The 12,443-nt window shown below is 58.6% G+C and overlaps 1 protein-coding gene across 6 annotated transcripts in view; it reads left to right on the forward strand.

Annotated features, from left to right (window-relative positions):
- Nucleotides 1–11,112: 11,112 nt before the first annotated feature.
- LOC135362140 (alpha-mannosidase 2-like) overlaps nucleotides 11,113–12,443 on the forward strand; it is a 141,028-nt gene continuing 139,697 nt past the window's right edge. Inside the window, exon 1 of one of the 6 annotated variants that reach the window (XM_064575577.1) lies at nucleotides 11,113–11,414. The gene's annotated coding sequence lies outside the window, so the exon portion shown is untranslated. The remainder of the gene's footprint in view (nucleotides 11,415–12,443) is intronic. The other 5 variants (XM_064575578.1, XM_064575576.1, XM_064575575.1 and 2 more) reach the window with 5 other exon arrangements.

A 12,443-nucleotide genomic window follows, 5' to 3' on the forward strand; every position in this document is an offset into this window, starting at 1 on the left:
GGATAAGGGAAAAGCAGGATATTTGTGCTAGCAAGCACCAGGTGCAGAAAGGGGACCTGAGGGTTACATTCTTTCCTAGCTCCTAACCTGTGCCCTGCCCCTGGGGATCATGGGATCCTGCTCCTACTGGGCCCTTGCGTTCAATAGTCTGAGAACAGGAACGCTGTTGACCTTTCAGCTGCTTCCACAATCACTCCTGAGGGCTTACAATATATTTTCTAAGAATAATTCCACACTTCCTCCGTGAGGTGGACTACCTGGTATGCACAGAGGTGGACATGAAGTTCTGCGACCACGTGAGTATGGAGATTCTGGCCCCCCTCTTCGGCACCCTGCACCCCGGTTTCTACCAGGCAGCCCGCAAGGACTTCAGCTACAAGCATTGGCCACAGTCCCAGGCACACATCCCCAGGGACAAGGGCGACTTTTACTACATGAGGACCTTTTTTGCGGGGTCGGTGGTAGAGGACCAACTGACCTTGGCCTGTCACCAGGCAATGGGGGTCAACCTGGCCACTGGGATTGAGGCTGTGTGGCACAATGAGAGCCACCTGAACAGGTACTTGCTGGACCATAAGCCCATTAAGGTGCTGTCCCCAGAGGACCCGTGGGACCCTCAGCTGCTGGGCTGTCCCCGAGAGGACCTGTGGGACCCACAGCTGCTGGGCTGCCCCTGGAGGACCTGTGGGATCCACAGCTGCTGGGCTGCACCCCATCATGAAGAAGCTGAGATTCATGGCTGTGCCCAAGAATCACCAGGACATCAGCAGTCGTTATTACTTGAGGAGTCATTTTGGTGCCCACCAGGTCTGTCACTTGAGTTAACAGATGAGCCCGAAGGAAGGACGTCATCAGTTAGGAAGTACAGACGAAGGTCAGAGTGGAGGTGGGCAAAGGCCTCTTTAACTCAGAGAGTGGGGGAGCCCCGAGCTTCTTCTACACACCTTGCCCTGCTCATCGATTCCAGCTGCCTGGCTCTGAGTTCTGTCCTTTTAATGAACTGGTCATCTAGTAAGTAACATGTTTCTCTGAGTTCCATGAGCCACTGGAGCAGATTATTCAAACCTGAAGAGGAGGTTGTGGGGACTTCCAGTCTGTAGCCCATAGCTCAGAAACAGGGGTGACCTCTCTGCCCAGCCACTGGCTGACCACTGAGTTAACAGCACAGGGATTCAGTGGCCACACACAGCAAAGAATACAGACTTGACAAAGTGAGTTCAGAAAAGTCACTAAGCCAACAGTAGCAACTACAACGAGCAGCAATCATGAAGCCTGGAGTGGGGAAGGTCTGATGTTCAGGATGCTTCCATTATAATATTCATAATCACAGCCTGGACTTGTCACTGGGGCCAAGTCCCCCGGCTGGGGGTCAGGTAGCTCCTACATATTCCACGTGCCTCTCTCTGGCTCCCCCAGCCGTGCACAGTCCTATGCTGCTTCCCAGCAGAGGTCGGTTTTAACCAAAGCCAGGAACATGGGATGGGTTTTCCTGACTCCCCACCCCCTGCCCCACAGAGCTGCAAGAGAGGAAAAAGATTTCCTCAACCCTGTTAAGGTCCCCGGCTGAGTCTGGAAATTGACAAAGACAGATGAACAGGAGAAAAGCAAGCAAAATGTATTGGTTGCTTTGGTGGGAGCCTCACAAGACCATGAAGACCAGCAGAGGTGACTGGAGCAGACAGCTCTTCTACCTTTTAGACAAAGAAGCAGTAAGTGTGTGAAGAATTGACAGACGCAGGGGTTTGGACTAGGGCTCGTAAACGGTAAAGAAGTAACTAGGAAGATAAGGGTTAGTTTAACCAGGTGTGTGTGTATAGACCCCGTGGTCCTAAATTCCTTGACTCTGGTGATAAGCACGTCATCTCTGTGGTCCGGGGCGAGAAAGTTCCACATGGCAGTCTTCTGACCTGCTTAAGGGAAAAAGGGCTGATGGCTGGGGGTCAGAGAGACCTTCTTGCTTTGCTCTATGCAAAAGTTCTTTTAGCTTCTGTATTTATTTTGCCAAGGTGCCATATTCGGGGTAGTGTGTCCTGACCCTCACTGGCCTGGTGCTGTACTCTGTCTCCTAGTATCCAGGACATTGGATGTGCTGCTGTGGAGACCTTCCAGCCCTGGGGTAGCCCCTTGTCCAGGGAGGCACCTGCCTCAAGGGGAGGGTCGCTAAGGGTGGCCGCCCCTCCTCAGGGAGATTGGGTGGGAGAATGCAGATCTTACTTCGAGAAACTGACTTTATTTCCTGAAAAGGTCTACCTGATAGTGGGATCATACGGGAGTTCTTTTTTTAGTATTTTGGGGAAGCTTCATCCTTTTCCCAGCATGGGTGTGCCAACCAAAGTCAATTCCAGATGATTTTTACCTATAAACCAGAGATTTTGCAAGAACCTCTCCAGCACAGAACATGAGGAGAACAGTTTCAAGACCTTAGACAGGCAGAGATTTCCCAGGATGCAAAATATACTAACCGTAGGAACAAACTGGTGACTTAGAAACTATGAAATGAAGAACTGGTTCTCCTTCTTCCATTTCTGGCTAGTGTGCTGGTCTGTGCCTCGATCTCACCTCAGGCAGCTGAAAGGTTGACCTCCCAGGTCAGCTACCACTGAGATGGCTACTGTTTCTAGAAATTCTTCGGGGTGTGGCCGGTTTTCCCCACCTGTGCACTGATCAAGTCGGCGACCTTGGACAGTGGAGCCACGGGTCCTCCAGGCATGGTTCTCCCCCAATGCCCCAGTAAAGCCATTCCACTGAGGGTTTAGGGGGACCGGAGCTGCCCCTAGGCAAAAACACCAGAGGTTCTCACTGTCCCTACCTGGCCTTCAGATGCTCCTCAGTTACTCCTGTGCCTATGGTGTCTTCCTGGAACCCTGACCTGGCTGGTTTTGGACAGTTTGTCCAGTGGTACCCTCACTTTCTGGGAGGGGGATTTGCTGGAATCCGCACTGTGTCCTGCAGCCCCACCGGGATCACTTTTTGAAGGCACGTCGCCTGGGCCATCTGAGGACTCAAGACTGTGGGTCTGTGGCTTGGAGGGATTCTGAGCAGCTGGTGGGATTCTGAGCGCTGGTGGGATGGGAGGGCTGCAAGGCCCAGAGGCAGGTTTCCAGGAAGCTGTCTGGGGTCCCCGGCATCCTGCCGTTTTTGAATCAAAGCCCTGAGATCTTTAAAATGCCAGCAACGTTACAGCATGGGCCAGAAAAGCAAATGTCCCTGTGCACCCAACACCACCTAAACTATTGGCCATTTCTTGTCACTTGAGTTGAGTAGAAAGGATTGGGAGTCAGGGCTTGAGGGGGGTCCTGGGTCAGACTTTGTGTTTGGGGGACAAAGGTCATCCGGACAAGCTTGTGCTGAGGCTGAGGAGGGGTTCTGTGTGGAGACCCCAGCTGCAGGCACTGCTGTCCAATGATGCCCCCTCAGCCCGACCCAGTGCACCTGCTGCTGGGGGAGAGCCTGCCCCCTCCTCTCTGCCTGAGGGCTCTCTCCTGCACGAGGTGTGCCTCCTCCCCTGCCAGTCACTGCCAGCCTGCAGCCTGGGAGGGTGGGAGGGTGGCTACCCCGAGTTCCTTCAGCTGCTCGGGGAGCGCCTGCCCCCTCCTCTCTGCCTGAGGGCTCTCTCTCACACCAGGTGCCTCCTCTCCTGCCAGCCACTGCCAGGCTGCAGCCTGGGAAAGTGGCTATCCCGAGTTCCTCCAGCTGCTGGGGGAGCGCCTGCCCCCTCCTCTCTGCCTGAGGGTGTATCCTGTACCAGGTGCCTCCTCCCCTGCCAGTCACTGCCAGCCTGCAGCATGGGAGGGTGGATACCCTGAAAACCTCCAGGCCTGTGGACAGAGTCAGTGCAATGTGGTCTCCCAGCAAGTCTGAGCACCAGGCCCCCACATTGCTCACTCTCGTCCTATGGGCTCAATGTGCCACATCCTCCCTCAGGCTCCCTGGGTCCGAGTCCTCCTCTGCTCGTGGACCATCCTTGGCCCAGGCTCCACACGCTGGGACTGGGAGCGGGTCGTCTGGACGTTCTGGACTCTCGCTTCTGTTCCGGTGACACGGGCACAGGCCGGCCTCACAGACTGCTCAGAGGAGACTCAGCACAGGACGATGCAGGTCGCTGTAAGGGGAGATGCCAAGTGACCCCAGAGGGAGCGCACAGGCCTTGCAGAAGGCGCTGGGCTCATGGGGCTCAGTGTGGGATGCGGGCGCCCAGCCAAGGGGCATGGGGAATCCTGGTGAGGGCAGCCCTGGCAAGTGGGGGAGGGGGAAGCCACGGAAGGGTCTCAGAAGAGGGAGGAGACAAGGAAGAGGACAGGACAGAGCTTCCCAAGGAGGTCGATGGAAGGATCAAAGGATCACAGAGACCCTTGGGGAAACTCGGAGGCCCTGGAGATGTTGGCTGAAATGCTGTCATTTGGTCAGAAAAATTGTGTCACAACTCCCCAGTTGACACTGGATGATTTACTCTTTGTTGGTTCTAGGAATCAGTGCGCACCTGCCATTAGAACTCACATGGCATGAAGTCTAGGACATACTTACTTTTCATCACTTTTCAGGACGAGATTTTTCTAGAGGAGGTGCTAAACACGGGTCTCTCCATTCTTTTCTTTGTGCGACTGGCCTGTTTCCAGGAGCAGATTCCTAGTGCTCATCGCCAGAGCTAGCCATGAGGACTGCCCCCCATCACCTCCCACAGTGGACGTGACCATGTGGGTTGGGGGGTGCTCACTGATGAAGCCCCAGTGCTCAGTACCCAGCAGGGACCCCAGATCCTGTGCTGAATGAGGGAGGATGGGAGTGAGGGAAAGAGAGAGGGAGGGACGATGGGAGAGAAGGAGGGGAGAGAGGGAGAAGGGAAGGGAGGATGGGAGGGAGGCAGGATGGGGAGGGGGAGGGGAGAAAGGCAGGAGGAAAGGGAGGATGGGAGGGGTAGAGGGGAGGGAGGGAGGCAGGGAGGATGGGAGGGAGGCAGAGAGGCAGGGAGGGAGGGAGTGGGGGAGGGAAGGGAGGAGTGGAGGGGAAGGAGAGAGAGGGGGGGATGAATGAGTGAATAAATGACGTAGGGAGGGAGGGAGTGAAACCACAGAAGCTGGATCTGTACCTCAGGAGCCATTATTTGGGGTGAGGTCCGAGGGCATCACAGCCTGGGTCCTGGATGGTGGCTCAGGGCACGTCCATCTGTCCTCCCAGTGCTGACCTTCCTTCTCCTTGGACCCGGTGTCATCCTGGATCCTCTCCACCTCCTCCTCAAACAATTCTCAATGTTCCCAGGAACAGGGTGGCAGGAGGGGTCTCAGGAGGGGCTTCCCGGATCCTGTGCCCCGAATGACAATGTGACAGTGGCTACAGGGCATTCTATCATGAGGACTGGGACCATGGATCCCATCCATCTCCTTGGGCATTAGCGTTGTTCCATTCCCTGCTCTCTCCACCACCGCTGTGATGAACACTCCTCAAAGCAGATCTGTGAAAAACCGAGCCAGAGTTTCCGGAGGTGAGTCCGAGGCCGAGCATGCCAGGTGATGGGTGCACCTGCAGCCTGGGATGGGTGATGCTCACTGTTCTCCCAGACAGGGGTGCCCGTCACCCTTTCCTCCAGGGGACCTGCATTGGACCTCCACTTCCTCACGTTCTCCCCAGACCAGACCCCTGCCAGTCTGAGGGTGATGAGCGCTGCCTCCATAGGGTTTCCTTTGCCGGAATCCTTCCCCGGGAGCTCCACATCTCTGACACATATTCCCTGCGTGCCTATCCTCCCCCTTGGACTGGAATGTGTTTGGTCTCCATCCCTGTGGAACCCAGTGACTTGGAGCGTGGTTTGTACCAGAGTCAGGTGAAACCTTTCTCTGGCCTTGCTTTGTGCTGTGTCTTCCAGCTTTCTGCGTTTCCCTGGTTTCTGTGTCGGCCACAGGAGTAACCAGCCGTTTCCTGTCTGGGGTCAGGCTGTGGTGTCCCAGCAGGTACAGGGGTCTCTGCCCCGAGATTGTGCCTGTAATTCCTTTTTTTAAAAAAGATTTTATTTATTTGCGAGAGAGAGTGAGAGGGAGAGAGATCACGAGCAGGGGGAGTGGGAGAAGGAGAAGCAGGGTTCCCATGGAGCAGGGAGCCCAATGCGGGGCTCGATCCCAGGACCCTGAGATCATGACCTGAGCCGAAGGCAGATGCTTAACGACTGAGCCACCCAGGCGCCCCTGTGCCCATAATTCCTAAAGTGGCCTCTCTGATTACATCTGATCTGTAATCAATCGGGGATTTCAATATTGAATAAGGGAAATTTTATGACAAATAAACAGAAGAAAACGAGTCCCCTTTGAAAATAAGTGGGCAGACACAAAGGCTCCTATTGCATGATTCCATGTACAGAAACATCCAGAACAAGTAAAAGAATAGGGAGAGAAAGCAGCTTAGGTGTTTCCAGGGTCTGGGCTGGGGGCGAAATGGGCAGGGGGGCTTCTGGTTCGGGGACTCCTTTGAGACATGAGATATTCCAAAGCAATCTTCTGGGGTGTGGTGGCACAGCGTTGGGAATGTACTTATGCTCATCACATGTTCAGTTGAAAACAAGTAATTTTATTTAAAACAAATAATAAACAGTATAGAGAACATGAAAATGAACAATATGAACTAGAACAATATGAACCAGAGAGAAAGAACATAGGGGGAGGGGATGAAACAATCTGGCGGGGCGTCGGGGTCCGGCGATGGACCTAAGGGTAATTGTACAAGGAGCTCTCCCCGCAGGGCTGTGGGCTCTGGATGTGGCTCTGGGAGCCCTGCGGGAGCAGGAGTAGGGGCAGGGGTTGGGATAGGGGCAGGGCCAGGGGCAGGGCCAGGTGTAAGAGCAGGGCCAGGGGTAGGGCCAGGTGTAAGAGCAGGGCCAGGGGCAGGGGCAAGGGGAGGGATAGGATCAGCAGTCGTGGCAGGTGCAGGATCTAGGGCAGGACCTGGGTAAGGAGCAGGAACAGGAGCTCCGGCAGGGGCAGGGTCAGGGGCAGCAGGTCTGGCAGGGGAAGGGGCAGAAGCAGGAGCAGGAAAAGGAGCAGGAACAGGAGCTCAGGCAGGGGCAGGGGAAGGGGCAGCAGGTCTGGCAGGGGTAGGGTTATGAGCAGGAGCAGGGTCAGGGACAAGAACAGGAGCTCAGGAAGGGTCAGGGGAAGGGGCAGCGGAGTCTGGCAGGGGCAGGGAGAGGAGCAGGAGAAGGAGCAGGAACCGGAGCTCAGGCAGGGGAAGGGGCAGTGGCTCTGGCAGGGGCAGGGGAAGGGGTAGGAGGAGGATCAGGAGCTGGGTTGCAGCAGTGGCAGGTGCAGGATCCAGGGCAGGAGCTGGGTCAGGGGCAGGATCCAGGGCAGGAGCTGGGTCAGGGGCAGGAACAGTAGTAGGAGCTGGGTCAGGGGCAGGTGCCAGTTCTTCCTGGTCCACGTCAGGCTCTCCGTGGGTGGGTGCCGGGTCACCTGCCGGCTCCTGGTCTCCTCCTGAGGTCGCTGCAGGCACCACCACTCCGTCCAGAGCTGCCGATGGAGTTGGAACGGGCTCGAGCTCCTCAGGTGGTGGGGCAGCTGTGAGAGGAGAAAAGCTCACCCCGAGCCCGCTCTCTGTGGGCCTTTGCGGAGACAGAACCCAGCCCAGGGCCTCCCAGAGAAGCCGCAGCCAGGAAGGAGCCCTCCCTGGGGTGTCTCCCCGACTGCAGTCCACCCGCTGGATGCTCTGCGCCCAGTCGTTGCTCCAGACCCCACACCAGCCTCTGGGGGCTCGTCCCTGTGGGGCCAGCACCGACCCATCCCCACACACCACAAACACCCAGCCCCAGCCTTCTCACCCTCGGGCTCGGTCTCCGTGGGCTCCGGCTCCTGGACCACTGTCCGGTGACCAACCACCTGGGACAGTGGTGTGGGTGGTGTTGGAGGTCTTGCCCGGCAATCCCCAGCACTTGTTTTTGGGGATGCCTGTGGGGTCAACCCCTCCGTCAGGGAGGAGGGCATGTCCGCCAGCCGCCTCGGGAGGTCATCCGTGGCCTTCTGCAAAGACAGGGACGGGTAGCCGGCTGGAGGCATCACAGCCCTGCCCGGCCATCCTCACTGTCCTCCTGCCCAGTCCCCCTGCTGCTCCCAGATCAGACACAGACCTGTGAGTGCACAGCCCTGCACCCGGGATGCAGTGACCCATCCCTGCAGGGCGATCGGGATAAACCCTGGGTAGAAGGGGCAGCGCCCGCACACCCCATCCCACCAAGCCAGCCTTGACCTTGAACATGACCTGCCCACTGGGAATCTGACCCCTCATCAGCCTGCTCCTGCTCAGGGTGGCCCCACCCTGCATGAACCCTCTTTACACACACACACACGCACGCACACCCACAGACACACACGCACGCACACTCACACTCACAGACACTCACAGACACACACACACACGGAGGGGGGCCTGGGGCTCCACAGGCAGATCAGAGCGTGTGGGGCTGGGTGGCAGGCTCTGGGCCTCCTGGTGTCACCTTTCTGTCCTTCTGGCCAAATGGCCAGAGGCTGTGGGGAGCCCTGATTCGACATCCCCAGCGGGGGACAGCGTTTGCAGGGCGCTCTTTCTTCAGCCTGCAGCGTCCAGATTTGGGGAAGCAGCACCCGAACATGCTTTTTGTTGGAGGGTCTCCAAAGAAATGAGCTGGGCAGGGGGCTGTCTCTGGAATGTGGGTGCCTGGTTACCGGGGTTCCAAATTCTGTTGGACTCTGTTGTCAGGGAAGTGAGGTCACCACTGCCTGGGGTCCCCTTACCCAACTTCCTCCTCACACAAGATCCCCGCCCGAGGGCCCCCTACCCCGGCTGCTCAATGCTCCCCCTCCCCCCATGCCCCATCCATACAGTGACTTCCTCACAGCCCCCCCACAGCCTTCCCAAGGCCTGGGTGCAGCCGGTGTCCCCGCTGTGAGGACACCGAGCTGGCTTCAGACTGGGCTCCCCTGCGTGCCCAGGGCTGTGACCCTGGACAGACCCTGTGCCTCTCAGGGCCTCCCCAGGCTCCCCATCTGCACAGTGGGGTGTTCTGGCTTCTACTCCTAGGGACGCCATCAGGGGTAGGACCTCTACATTCATTCCGGAACTGCTATCGCAGGAGGCTGGGGCACACTGGGCAATGCAAGGAGGAGCCAGGGGCTGGGCGGGACATGGAGCACAGCTCAGAGGGGCCAGGGTCTGCTCTGGGGTCTGGGCAAAGCCACCCCCTTCTTGCCTGTTCCCAGCCCCTGTGGGAAGGTTGCAATGAACGGATTCCGACCTTGTCCCCCGGTGACGCACACTTCCAGGGGCTCCCATTAGGTTTAGGTTCAGGCCCCGGGGCCTTGTCTGCGCCCATGTGCTGGGCAGTCCCCACAGTGGTTCCCGGGCATTCCCGCATCCTGCTCACACATCCCTGTGGAATCCCCTCCCCTCCGGGGTGGATGGCCTGTGTGACCGCACTCTCAGGAAGAGAATGTGGCCAAATGCTGGGATGTCATTTCCAAGCTGATGGAGGAAAGTCTGTGACTTCTTCTGGTTCCCACTGTCGTGTGTTCATTCTCTGTCTCCTTCTCTGTTTCTGTCTCTGTCTCTGTGTCTCTCACAGGAGCAGGATCTGTGGACTCCAGGGGTGATGTGAGAAACCTCAGAAGCCTCCCTTGTCCGTGTTTCCCTCTTCTGTCCCGGTGCTCCGTTCCTTCCTAAGGCCTTGTCACCCGGACCAGAGCAGTGAATCTGGAACCTCTTCCAAATGGAGACCCGGAGGCTGCAACAAGGAGGGTCTTGGCCTTGGTCCCCAGACTAGTGGTCAGTGCTCTGCCACGTTCTGCGTACCCAGGTCCTCAGCCCCCCAAGCTCCCAGTCTGTCCTCTGCTCCAAAGGACCTCGAGGGAGTACAAAGCATTTTCCCAGGACTGGGGGCACAGGGGGTCGGGAATGGAGATCCAAGGCCAACAGGCTCTCCCACAAGCCTGTGGGACCCTAGGGACACTGCATCTCTACAGCCCAAGTGACAGAAGAGTAAGCTGAGGCCTTTGTGCTGGAGCCCCTCTGGACTTGGGGGTGGGGATCTCTTCCTGCTTCCAAGTGCCCAGGCTGGTGATGGACACCGGAACCCAGACCGTGTCCTCTCCCAGTGCCCTGGCAACCGCCCTGGGCCTCTTGGGGACCCCTGACCCTCAGCCTGGCCTGTCTCCCCTCCCCATGCTATGGATCTGGGTCCTTGCCAGGAGTCCTGATGCCCTGCCCCATGGCCCAGCTGTCTGCAACCTGTTTCTTCTTTCCCCCCTGTCACCCACCTCGCTCCCAGGGTTTCCTCCCCTTCTGACCCCCAGCTGGGCAGTCAGAGTGGTGTGTGTGTGTGGGTGTGGGGGTGGGTGTGCAGGTGCATGTGCCTCTACGTGCCTGGGGATGGCAAGGTCATGTCCCCACATGGGACGGTGTGGGTAGCTATTCCTGAGGATCTGAGGGGCTCTCACCCCCAAAGCAAACCTCATGGGAGGGTTGGGACTGGAGAGCAGCTCCTTGGACTCTGCACCCCTCATTTGTCCTGGGCCAGTCCCTGCCTCTCTTGACCCAGGTTCCCAACTGTCCCTGAGGGTCGGACATGGAAAGGCTTGAACGTGGCTGCTCCTCCAGGGGTAGGTGGGGGACAGGTGCACGCAGGCCTCCCCACCGAGAGGGCCAGCCAGGTGTGTCATGGCCAGGTGTGCACAGACGACCTGCCCACAGCTCCTGGACCATGACCCAGCCCTGCGGCAGATGTGCACGAGACCCATGGCTCCGCACCTGACCGGTCCCCCGCGTTCCCTCACCACCTCTGAGACAAGGGCTCTTCTTCGTCCTAGGGCCCGTCATCCTTCGGACAATGAGAGCAGAGGGATCCGTATGTAGAGGAGGCCGGCAGGGCGTCCCACGCAACATCGTGTGCCCATCTCTGCTTTGTCGTCTAGGCTTAGTGGCGGACCCCCACCTAGAAAGAGGCCCGCGGGGCAGGGACATTTGTCTGCCCTGTTCCCTGAATTATGGAAAATGTCTAGAAGGGGCTTCCTGTCCATGTGTGGAGTCGATGAAGCCCAGCCAGCACCTTTCAGATGTCTGAGTGCCTCTGGGGCCCCTCTGCCAGCCCCCAGGGATCCCTGCTCTGGCTCCACCCAGGATGGGAACCCCAGATGGAATCTGAAACCTCCTCACAGCCAGGAATGCGGCTTTGCCCGGGACACAGGACACCGAGGCTTGGGGCAGAGAACTCCTTCACGGTAGAGAGGAACCGCCTCAGCCCCAGGCCACCTTCCCCGTGGGCCGGCCACAGGGTCGGGGAGCGGTCCCAACAGGCCCGACTGCAACCCCGTGTGTGGGGCCTGGCCTCGTGGCATGCAGGGTCCCCAGGAGACACCTGAGGTTCGGAGAGGGGACGTGCCAGGCCCGAGACACACAGCCCGGAGGTGAGGGGGAGCCTCCGGGCAGGACGGGGGGCCCTGCTCACCTTGGCGAGTAGCAGGTGTGGGAAGGGCTGGGGAGGCTTTCCTCTGGGAGGTGCTCTGGGAGAGGGGCCACAGGAGAGGGCCTGGCCCGGCTCCACCAGCTTCCTCAGGCTGTCAGCACGGACCGCCCACTGCCTCTGGCTCGCCCCCAGCGGCAGGTCCCACTCAGGTTCACGGTGGGGCTGATCTGTGGTAAAGGAGGGACAATTCACAACACAGAAATTGCAAAACTATTTCTGTCCGTGTCCTGAAGTGCCACAGAATATCCAAATTGGTTCGGATCATCTTCCACGTATGTGAAGGGTGATTTTGTACCTGGCCAAGGCTGGGGCTGGACCGGGTGTGTGTGTCTGTGTGTGAAGGACCAGGTGTGTGTGTGTGTGTGTGTTTGAAGGACTCGGTGTGTGTGTGTGTTTGGCGTGTGTGTCTGTTTGTGTGTGTCTGTGAAGGGAGCAGCCCAGACCCCTTGGGTTGAGGTCATGGCCATGTAAGGGGCACAGCCGTCGTGGCACCCCGGGTCGTCAGTGTCCCGGATGGCGTCGGGGCAGGAGACACTCCCGGCCCTCCCCGAGCCTGGTCCTTGAGCGTCCTCGTCCCCACACTCCCCCTGAGCCCGCACCAGCCCTTACCGACTGCCTGGTGCACGTGCCCCACGCCGGGGAGCCGTTGAGGGAGGCTCCTGTTGACCAGCTTGTCCCCAATTTCTTCCATGGGGCTCTGCGAAGACAGTGAGCGGAGCCCTGCCCGGCCGTCCTCACCGTCCTCCTGCCCAGCCCCACTGCTGCCCCCAGATCAGACACAGCCCCGTGCGGGCACAGCCCTGCGCCCGGGGTGCAGTGACATGTATTGACAGGGCTCCGGATCAACCCTGGGGAGAAGGAGGCCGCCCCAGCACAGCCCGTCCCTGTGCCTTGTCAGAGGAAACCGGCCTCCCCCAGCAGCGCTGAGCTGCCTCGAGACCTGGCTCTCGTTCTCGGGCTGCCTCTCACT

This window comes from Mirounga angustirostris, unplaced genomic scaffold (genome assembly GCF_029215605.1).
Source record: "Mirounga angustirostris isolate CCGP_5_RB_7025 unplaced genomic scaffold, mMirAng1.0.hap1 SCAF_12, whole genome shotgun sequence".
Taxonomy (NCBI): domain Eukaryota; kingdom Metazoa; phylum Chordata; class Mammalia; order Carnivora; family Phocidae; genus Mirounga; species Mirounga angustirostris.